This window comes from Paramormyrops kingsleyae, chromosome 24 (genome assembly GCF_048594095.1).
Source record: "Paramormyrops kingsleyae isolate MSU_618 chromosome 24, PKINGS_0.4, whole genome shotgun sequence".
Classification (NCBI taxonomy): domain Eukaryota; kingdom Metazoa; phylum Chordata; class Actinopteri; order Osteoglossiformes; family Mormyridae; genus Paramormyrops; species Paramormyrops kingsleyae.
The window spans coordinates 11,291,867-11,302,154 of NC_132820.1; the positions used below are offsets into that span (position 1 = coordinate 11,291,867).

Consider the following 10,288-nt stretch of genomic DNA (forward strand, 5'->3'; position numbering starts at 1 on the left):
CCGCACCACAAGTCTCACTGCATCATGTGGGCCAGCACTGTATTTACAAGTCAAAATATGGCAACCATGCCAGGGTTCAAACACCTGCTTTTTGCAGAAATGCAGCATCTTAAGCATGCTCTTACTTCATGCATCCCTTGATGTATCCTGTTTTGTTGTATTCATTTGAGGCACTGAATCAGTTCCCATCCCGTCGCGGGTAGGCTGTTTTTGTGGTTCATTCTACCCAGCATGCAATGCGCCAGAGCCCAGGACCACAGGCCTTGAATGGGGGAAGTTTCACGTGACCTCATGATTCCAAATGGCCAGAGGCTGGAAGGGGGATTCTGGTACTGACCATTTTCAGCTCTAGAGCCCCCTTTGCATGAACAAACCTCCAAACGCTGAATCTGGGCTGAAACGTTGAACCAAATCCACACATTTACCCCCCCCCCCCCAGCACTGAAAACGTACCCCAGGCAATGTCACTGCCGTTACTCATTATAACGTCAGCTTTCCAATCCTCTAATCTGTTTCCACACACCGAGAAATAATTACAGTAACTCATCAGCATCACTCGCAATGATTTTGTACGAAAACGTATCTGACATGCTGGCAGCAGGAATCCTACTGGAAAGCCCTAACTGAATATTTAAAAGATTTGCAAATGAAAAGTATTTAAGGTGTTGCGGAAAATCAGCCATGTGGATTGGAAGAGAGGTGCTTTCAAAGCACTGTTTAGGTAAAGACTTTCATTTAAACTTGTTATTTCTAACCATTAAATATGGATAGGGGGTGTTTCAAGATACAAACCAGGAAAGACACTAGCTGCTCCGAGGCACCGGGAGAACAGACCTGGTGTCTGTACAGGTGAAAACAGACGCAGAAATCCGAGGTTGTGTCTCTTCACAGCCCAAGACTAAAATCGATAGCAAAGGAAGCACGGCAGCCAGGTGTTGCAGTCACTGTGACTGTTTGAATGTTTGTTGGTATGTCAGGGGAAGGTGTAAGTGCCACGCCGATTGGCTGTGAACGGTAGCAATGCCACCCTGATTGGCCAAGAAAGGTGACACAACCTCCTTGATCACTGCAGTATGTGTAGATCTTAGTGAATCCCTAACCCTTTCTAACCCTAGAGCATGAAGATTAGCAGTGCTCTCATTCTCTGACAGACTGATGATTAGTTTATAGCTTTATTTCTATAGTTTTATTTCCATTCACAGAGTGAATTTCATTGTTAAAAATGACTAATATACTTTTTTATTTCCACACTACAAACCATCAGTCCGGCACAGCCAAAGGCTAGAGGAAGCTCCTGTTGAATTTTCCAGTAAACCTTTACTGGTTTCAAACAGCACATTCGTAAATGGTACGATCCAACAGTCAGAGTGTATTAATGGTACAGTCCGACAGTCACGTCAAAGTCCGCAGTACAGTAATAGTAGTGTTTACCTTTGAAGTACAAACCAGAGCATGTCAACCTTTCACCATGATGTATCTGGTGGGGGGGGGGGGGGGTATAAATTATGTTCTCTTACTGCTGTGGGGAGAAAAGAAGCTCTGCTGAGACTAGCTTGGAAAATCGAGTTGACAAGAGCGTCACCGGCTATAAAAACACATCTGTTCCGGGGTGTTATGCGGAAGATCGGCGTGAGTCCGACACACACGTGAACCCGGCACGTGTAAAACGGATTAGACGTGAGGGTGAAACGCGAGCGGGCACAGGTGTGGTGTCAAGGTCACGGCGGCGGAACGTGCCAGCAACACAGGGCCGCGATACCAATCGCAGGCAGCCGTCTTTCGTACCTGATTAAAATTCCCCAGGGGTGTCGCGATGACACCTTCTGATTCGTCATTCTCATGAGCTGTATTCCCCCCCTGACTCGTGGATAGGTGTGTATGAGATCCAAGGGCCTCATACCATGGGTGTAATTACAGCTATCGCTATACACACCACACCACACCCCCGCGCTGAGGTCACTGGGTCACTGCATGGGATTTTGTCCATTTTGGTTGCTATTGATCTTTTGAGACAGGCAGGATCAGCCAACAGCTATTTTCTCTGGTCATCAGGGTTGTGGGTTCGAACTCCACTTCATCTCCCAGATTTCTGAGAGGGGTGTCTGTGGCACGTCCCGATTTTGCTGAGTTCGACGAGTCCCTGTGTCAACAAAGGAGGGGCTTGCATGTCATTTCTTTAACCAATCACAATCTTCATCGTATGACATCGCTGCATTAATTAAAACCAGTGCTTTCTATTAGGCAGCAAGGCGCCCAGATTTGTAAAGTACCTGTTTTATTGTGCATGTGTTTTCTTAAAGGACACAGCAGCATGCAAAGGTTGTGCGGAGCAATGTAAGGCGGTGTCTTTATTTCATGATGATGATAAAAAATAATAATATTAACAACAAGGCTTGAAGCAGTGACCTTCTGATCACAGACAGAGGCTTAGCCTGCTGAGACACACACACACACACACTCCTGCTTGGTGATTGGACGCCTTGCATTTGAAAATGAAAAAAAAATGGACCAATATGGTGATGTCATACAATGAGGACTGTGATTGGTTACAGAAGTGAAACATACGTCCCTCCCTTGATGGCTCAGGTAGATATCGAACTCGGCGAAATCAGGAGATCCTCATCTGCGGATGCAGTGATTTCCTCCCAGCCGCTGGCCACTGGGAAGAAGTTAAGCAGGTGAGGTGACCGGCGACCCTGATTTGTGTTAGAATGAAGTTCCAGGGTCACTCAGAAGCAGGATAACTGCAGAAAGTGACAGGTGGCTGACTGCAGCCCGGTGACATGTCACAGCAGGGGGTCCCGGAGCGCTGTCGAGCTCCAGCAGTGACAGCAGCACCCCTGCCAACGCGACCGCATCCCATACAGATGGCTTACTGCTGTCGCCGCTTCCCTGTTCCCAGACAGGCAGACCGGACTGGAAATGGGGGGGGGGGGGGGGGTGGGGCGTCCGCCAGATCCGGGGAGGTCCCAACTCAGGGCGTTTCACCAAAATCTCTTTGTGGGGAAACGGACAGGAATTCCTGCATGTTAAACCCTGCGTTTGGGAATGTTGGGGGACGTTTACCTGGAGGGCAAGCGGGTGAGAAGAGCGGACCGGCACAATCGCTCCAGGATGAACTAGGATGCTAGTCGAAGCAGCTAATTTGGGTTATCGGAGCATTGGTCTACCGGACGAATGACGGAGTTCCGGCGCTGGCAGAAGGACCCCGTTGGGGGGAGGGGTGCTGTTCTAGGGAGGAGAAAGATGCCGGCACCATTCGGGCATAAATGCGTGAGGAAGGTGGGCGGGTGGGCAAACCTCAATCTGGCACAGTTATCTTTAATAATACTGAGGGGGGGGGGGTGGGATGGGCGGAGCAGGTCGTGTTTTCCATCACGCTGCCAGGAAATGTTCTCCACGAGGCCGTGATGATGCTTCAGCTAAACAGGCAGATGGGGCCCAGGGGGAAAATGATCTGAGATCTAATCCAGGAGGAAATGAAAGGGCCTCGAAATTAAAATGACACGCCGTTCTGTCAAGAAAATCACCCTGATCTGCTACATGCGGCTCGCTAACTCTCACAATTGCGTATGAAATGAGCTTTTGTGACACGGAGGCTCTTCTGTTGTCGGGGTGGGGGGGGGGGGGGGGGGAGGGGGTGGCATTCTCAATTGGATCTGTAGTGGTGAAGATCCCATAAAGGCTGACAGTCTGAAAACGCGCCGAAAACCCAGCCCCTCGAGAGGGAGGATGCGCGCGGTGATGATACGTCTCCGGAGCGCAGCCCCGGGGCCTCAGATAGGAAGCTGAGAGACTACTGGTGTAACAGAGTTCAGCGTGTCATCGCTCCGGAATTTATCGGAGTCTCCAGGGTAGGAGGGGAGGCTGGAGATCATTTAAAGGGTCTTTGTGACAATTGAGAGAGAGAGGGGCGAGAGAGGGAGGAGAGAGAGAATAAAGGAACGCAAAGAGCTCAACCTAAAACAGCACGAGGAAAAGGGCGGTTCCAGGATTTTTTAAGGTGGGTGGCATAAGAGGGGTCAAAATTCATATGAAGGGGCGGACCTTGTCATTAGCCAATCATATGTTTTGAATCAGTAAGTGACAGGGGAGAGGGGCACTCCGGGGGCCAATCAGCTTTCAGCTGGGGCCATTGCCCCTGCCACCCTGCCCTTATATGTCCCATATTAGAGAAGAAAGTAAACATGGTAAATGTTCCTTGAAGGTTCTTTTATCTGATTCTGGGCACAAAATGCTCAGATCCAGTGCTTAAAAAGAGTCAAATCGCTGTTGTTGACGTCACCAGATTGGACACATGGTTCAGTCAATCAATTGGCTGTTCGATGTCGCTCAGAAGAAACTCACAGTGTCACACAGTCAGGGTACGCGTTTGGACGGTAAAAGACACTTTCTCTCTAAACTGATCTTCTAACACCACAATGAAAGATTTATCCAACTGCCTCCAGGAATCATCCAGCTGGTCATGCTTACGAGAGAGAGAAGGACAGAAGGTTTGCGGACTTAGGTGACTTCAAAGGAGGGTTCCACCCTGATTTCACAGCTGTGAGATCCCTCTTGTAGACATTACTAGTTTCTGAGACAGTGGAGCTCTGTAAATTTACCGGAAAAAGCCAAGGATTCTTATGCGAGGGCTGTGAATAAATGTGGTTACATGCACACTTTGGCTGAGGCTGCTGCTCTTCTGCGTTACAGAGATACACAAGCATCTCTCTGTCGGCTGCATTATTTATACACGTCTGCTTTGTTCTTCCAAACAGTTTACACCGCAGTCTCGCTTTTTTCCTTCAAGCACAAAGGTCCTGCAGGAGAACCTTCTGGGGGTTGGAACCAGCAACATTCCGGGCACAAGGGCCAATCCCATAATCAATGTGATATCTAAATCTCAGTATGACGAGCGCAAAACACTAACATTCACCAGGCCTCCATGTCAGTTGGAGATTCCTGGAGTTTATCCCACCGGAAGACGAAGCATGACGCGAACCCACAACCCTGCAGTGATCCGGTGGGAGGGAGCAAAAACATGAACCAGCTGCGGGTCCCCGAGGACCGGATTGGGAAACACTGTTCTAAACTAAAGATCAAAATCACAGTGAGTCACGGCAGTGATGATGGCCACCAGTTTGTGACGATGGCAGCCGAGCGGGAGTTTAGAGGCCTGGGGGAAGCAGCCACCCATCCAGGAGGACAAGAGCCGCAGGGCGTATTTATGCGACAGAACATTCTGGAAAAACACTGCCGGATATGAAAGAAAGCCGCGTTCGACACGGGCTGTGAGCTGGAACGTGGCCACTTTGCCTGAAGGGGGCGCTTGTAGCCTCCAAGCTGTATGACCAAGGCTATGCACTGCATTCGCACCCTGCATCTGTATTGTCCTAGATAGATAGATAGATAGATAGATAGATAGATAGATAGATAGATGACATGGTCCATGCCGATGGTCATCACAGTCACATAATTAATAGAATTATTGCTCAGATGATTTACTCACTAATCCAGCTTCAGTATCTGTTCTAAGGGTACAGCAGGGTTCAGGGATTGGAACCAGTGCCTTGACTACTGACTTTATCTGCTGGTATATCAGATGATTTGCAGCACCATAATGAGTCCACATTAAGTATTGAATACATATACAGTAACTGAGCCTGGGGGTAGAGATGAGGGTGAGAGTCAGTACTTTTTGTCAGCAGGTTAGGAAGTAATCGGAAGGTCGCTGGTTCAAATCCCACACACACAAAAATACACTCCTCTCTGCAGACCAAACACACCGCACTACAGCATTGTTACCTTGCCCCTGCCTGAGAGAGTCACACTCCTATCCCTGGGCTGGCTGTTATAAGCTTGCCAAACTGGGGGGGGGGCAGCCTCACCTGGGGGGCAGTCTGAGCTCTTTGAGAGATCCATACATCACAGCACCACTGGCCGCAGGGGTGATCCCACCCACTCAGGAGGCTGACCTGTGGGGGGGTTCAGACCGTCTATCATCACACGCAGCTGACTTACGCTCATAATGGGGGAGTGACTCTATTTCTCGCTACAGTTTGACATGCAGACTTAGGAAGGCGAAACGCCACGGTGAGGAGGGGGAAGCTCACCCTGACAGGACCCTAAAGCCCCCCCCCCCCCAGGATGGCCCCCCCACGCCCAAACAGAAGTGAATACTAACATTTCTGGACACCCTCACAGCCATCTCAAAGACTTCTCAGGAGTCTGTTTTCAATCACAGGTATAAAGTACCGGAGACACATACTTGCACAGAACATGTCACCCCAACCACTAGCCCCCAGTGGCTGCCCCCCCCCCCAACCCGGCACAGAGCGCCGTTTCACCCGGTATGACCCCCCCCCAACCCCCCAAGGGCAGTGTAGGAACAAAGAGGTTACCTCAGGCGCAGGCGAAGGCTGCACGGCCGCCCCCCTGTGCCCACAAGTCCGGGACCCCTCCTAATTCCTCAAATCTGCCGGACACTTCTCCTCCTCCTCCGCTGCTCCCTCGCTCCTCTCCACAGTCAGAGCATCCACTTGCCACACTGAGGCCGGGGCGGGGGGGGTGGGGGGGGGCGTAGAAGACGAGACAGCAGGGGCGAAGGGGCCCCCCGTACCAGCAGCACGATCTCCGGGCTCCTCACGCGCTCCGGCGGACCAGCTCCGCTCCTCTCCGTCTATCGCTGCTCCTCTCTCTCTCTCCCTCTCTCTCTCCCCTCTTCAGCCTCCCCTTGATGCCGTCCGCACCCCCGATAGACAGCAGGCTGGAGCGCTCGCTAGAGAGAGGTGCCTCAGAGCGGCTTTCAGCTGAGCCATTAGCATCGTGTCACAGGCTGAGACCCCCCCCCCCACTCCTCCTTATAGAGGTGGGCTCGCTGATGGAATGTACCACTCGCAATAAAGGCAGGGGTGGCCAGGCCTGCATGGAAATGGGTGAGGGCTGCGAAGGGGAGGAAATAGTGCTTCTGACACATAGCCATCTCCACGCTGGTCCGAGGTTCAGCTCCGCAACTTCTCCACCCCTCGCTCACACGTTCTCTGACTCTCACTCCTTTCCCAGATAACAATGGGCTCCCCCGTTCCGCAGTGGTACGTTCCATTTCTCACAGAAAGGCCTGCTGCTGGTTCTTTCTGTCTTCAGGAGGGGAGAAGCTCACTGGCCCCCCCTGCTGACCACCTTATACCGGGTGGGTGACCTGCAGACCGCAATAATTCCTGATGCCGAGAGGTAGCACACTGGGAACGGCGCAGGAGGCTGTGAGGAGACGCAGTCCTCTGGCCTTCCAGGAGCGAAGCCTTAATTAACCGCGCCGCGCATGCATTAATTACCCCCCACCCCACTGGAGAGACCCAGCCCCCAGAGCAGAGTAATTACCAACACTATTGCAGTGAGGAGTTCACCTTTCAGACACACACACAAACACACACACACACACACACAAAATGCATGCTCTCAGTGTGAGGGTCACCTCATTCAGGGTCATTCGTGACGCAGCACGGTAACATTCCGGCAGGATCCGCAGCGGCCATGTGACCACGTGTGAGTGGCAGTGTCTCTCAGTAGCACGGCCCGCAGTAACAACACACGGTGGGGGGGGGCGAATTCCGATACGTTCCCAGTCTGAAAAATAAGGCGCACGGCAGAAGTGTGACAGAATTACTAATGACTTACTGACAGGATCCCCCCGGTCACCCAATGCCCCCCCCAGGATAAACGCAAGAGCGACGCTGGATGGACGCCAAGGACACATGGAGACAGAGGCAGAGAGGACGGCGGAAAGACGAGGGCCGTCAGGGACAATCAGAGGACAGTGACTGTTTCAAAAAAACCACAGGCACTCTAATTTAGTCTGAAGACCTTCACGGGCTGAATTCAGCAGAAACACTTGTCTCCCATACAGCCTTCTCCACTCCCACCCTCCCAGTACAGATTCTTCTCCTCAGTTCTTCTCTGTTCTTTGTTGAAGGCACTCAATGCCCTCCTCCCCCCATACCCAGCATTTAACAGACCACTCCCCCCCCCGTGAGTGTCTTCTCCCCTTGAATCCGCAATCACACCTATAGGTGTCGCTTCTCGACATCGATCTTCACGGCCCCTGCGTCTCCATCACAGAAACCTAGCATCGGCCCGGAAGGCCACGACGGCTAAACCCTCTCAATCCACCCTTTGTGCTGTCAAGCACCTATTCTCTGCGGTGGGAAGTTCCAGAACATACATGCTATCGCCGATCCCTGCTACGGTCTGTCTGCTGCAAGGCAATGTGTCCGTCTGATGTGTACCATCCTATAACGTCCCTCACGGTTTCCCTAGCAAATCGTGGTAATTTGCGGTAAGGAAGTTTAGCGTCATTAAGGGCAGAATGGGGTACGATGGCAGGTCAATCTGAATGTGAGGTCACCTAGAAGATGACAGTGTGGCTTTCTAAATGCCAAGGCTTTGCCAGGCGGTAATTACGTGAAACGATGTAAAAAGGGACACTTATGATTTAGTAAATAAGGTCTATGACAGGGTTCACCAATAGGCGGCTGTGCTCCCCCCTCCGCCACCCCCACTTTGTGTTACTGATAGAAAAATAACATTGTTTACATCATACTCGTATTAACAGACATTTGTAATGTGTTTTAAAGGGCATTCATTCACCTTTAGGAACAAGACAGACGTTGAGTCAAAGACCGTCACACAGACTAAAGCACCGCTGTGGATTTACAATTAACTAATAACATTCCCATGGTGACAAAGGACCAGTGGCAGTAAATCCATATCACTCCTCAAAGACGCGACACGGCCCCGTCTGTCAAGCAAACGAAAAAGTCCCAAAAACGAGCATAACAGAGAGGAACACATGAAGAGGCCGAGGGGTCGCAGAACATTAGCATGAAAACAGGCAAAACAAACAGCAAGATCCAGCGAAATGCTTCCTGAAATAGGCCCAGACGTTGAGCACTGACCCCATATAGCCCCTGGGTGCTGTTTCCTCATTCCTGGGGTCTGCCGCTCTGCTGTGTGGCTGCTTCCGGGCCCTTGAATGGGTTATAACAACACAACCATCAGCAGATCTTATGTATTTTGTGTCTCTCGTACAGGCTGGGGTCTTTAGTTGGAGAGTAATACACACACAGGCAGCCACGAGCACACGGCAGGGGGGGGTGTCTCGGGTTCTCGAGGAAGAGAGCCCCCTGCTGGTCAATAACCCTTACAGCGGCACTGTGGTTTAACCCCATTCCTAACAGGGTAAAGCAAATTCAGCGTGGCGGCAGGCGTCCAGCAGGTGAATGCGACGGGAAACTGTGGCAGCTCGGAGACCAGCGAATGGCTGGGGGATGATGGCCGTAGAAGGGACAGGAAGGCGGGGGCCCAAGGGGCTGTGGAGGTCTGGGCGGGACCAGCCTGTAGGGCACGTCGGAGGGGCAGCTTGGGTAAGTGTTCATGCTAGAAGTAGGGTTTCTATTAAGTACAAGCTCCTTAGTTGTTATTGCTGCTGATGGTGGGCTATCAGTGGCACACTGGTAACAAAATGTAATAACAGCGATTGTCTCATTTTACGGTTAAAATATTGCATGCAACAACCAAAAAATTGCACCTAATTATTCCAGTTTAATCTAGACACACTTTTAAATGGCAGGTTAATAACCTAAACAGAACCCACTTAGAAGCATCCATTTTGTGAAAGAATGGAGCAGGAATCTTCCACTGAGTATGTACAGGGGGGGGTGCGAGATGCTATAAATACAGCCAAGCGGCAGTAAGTACCGCTCGATACCTGCAACTGCTGTCTATTTACACTTTATTTGTGAAATTAGTTCTGCAGCCGAGTGATTCTGTGGCCCAAACGCGGCGGATAGTGCAGCCCAGCGAGCTTCTCTGTATTTGTTCAGGGTACGAAGGAATGTTGGGCGGAGCAGCCGTGGTGTTTCATTAGCTTAATGAAGGGAGATATGAGGTGAGAAACAATTTAAAGGCCGGTTGTGGGTGGGGGGGGGGGGCGGTCTCTCTGCTCCCCCAGCTCAGTGCTGCTCTGTTAATGAAGAGAGATGCAGAGTGGAGCTTGTACAGGGGCGGAGCCACAGGGGCACTGGCTCCAGCTGAAAGCTGATTGGCCCCAGAGGTGCCCTTTCCCCTGTCACTCACCGACTCAAAACGTATCATTGGCTCATAATTAGCTTACATTTGCACACCAAAAATATTAAACTTCTATTGTACTGTTGGGGAGCATTTCGAATTGGTACTGGGTTCAGTGTTACAGTGCAGCCAGTGTAGCAGAGACCTGACTTTACATTCCCTGAGCTCAGCACTGAATATTCAG

At 51.0% G+C, this 10,288-nt stretch overlaps 1 protein-coding gene across 8 annotated transcripts in view; it reads right to left on the bottom strand.

Annotated features, from left to right (window-relative positions):
- Nucleotides 1-6,804, bottom strand: part of LOC111860881 (galactosylgalactosylxylosylprotein 3-beta-glucuronosyltransferase 1-like) — a 38,977-nt gene extending 32,173 nt beyond the window's left edge. For 4 of the 8 annotated variants that reach the window (XM_023845007.2, XM_023844994.2, XM_023845009.2 and 1 more), the window contains exons 1-2: nt 6,384-6,804; nt 5,871-5,957 (exon numbers count right to left, since the gene is read on the bottom strand). The gene's annotated coding sequence lies outside the window, so the exon portion shown is untranslated. The remainder of the gene's footprint in view (nt 1-5,870; nt 5,958-6,383) is intronic. The other 4 variants (XM_023845006.2, XM_023844993.2, XM_023845010.2 and 1 more) reach the window with 1 other exon arrangement.
- Between the last annotated feature and the right edge of the window lie 3,484 nt (nt 6,805-10,288).